The sequence below is a fragment of the Hyposmocoma kahamanoa genome, unplaced genomic scaffold, assembly GCF_003589595.1.
Source record: "Hyposmocoma kahamanoa isolate Upper Pololo Valley unplaced genomic scaffold, ASM358959v1 232, whole genome shotgun sequence".
NCBI lineage: Eukaryota > Metazoa > Arthropoda > Insecta > Lepidoptera > Cosmopterigidae > Hyposmocoma > Hyposmocoma kahamanoa.
In genome coordinates this window covers 2,914,835-2,915,362 of record NW_020653750.1, presented here as the reverse complement: position 1 = coordinate 2,915,362, position 528 = coordinate 2,914,835, and positions in this window count along the sequence as shown.

The following is a 528-nucleotide window of genomic DNA, read 5'->3' as shown; positions in this document are numbered from 1 at the left end:
AGCAACAGCAACAGCAACAGCAACAGCAACAGCAACAGCAACAGCAATAACAATAACAATAATAATAATAATAATAACCATTTATTATTTTAACACGCTTTAGTCTACTTTCTAGTGGGAGGAGTCTCCTTTTAAGCATATAATGCCTGTGCCAGGAACCTCCGCTCTTCCATAACAGTATTACATAAGTTAAGAATAATTAAATTTTAATTTCATTATTTTTAACTTAAAACATTTTAATACTAAATTATACATTAATATTACAAAATTATAATGATATTGGGGTGTGGTGGATATTACTTAATTACATAAATATTAATCACACACTGTATTAATAATTTTATATATATTTTTTTTATATTTTATTATTTATTAAGTTTATTTAATTAGTTTAATTTACATTCTGTATATATTAAGTGGATTTCTAAGACTGGTTTTGTGTATGTTTGTGCATAAATGGATGTGTTTGTGTATGAATTGGTGTGTTTGCATACGCGTTTGTATAAGTGTGTGTGTGTGTGTGTGTGT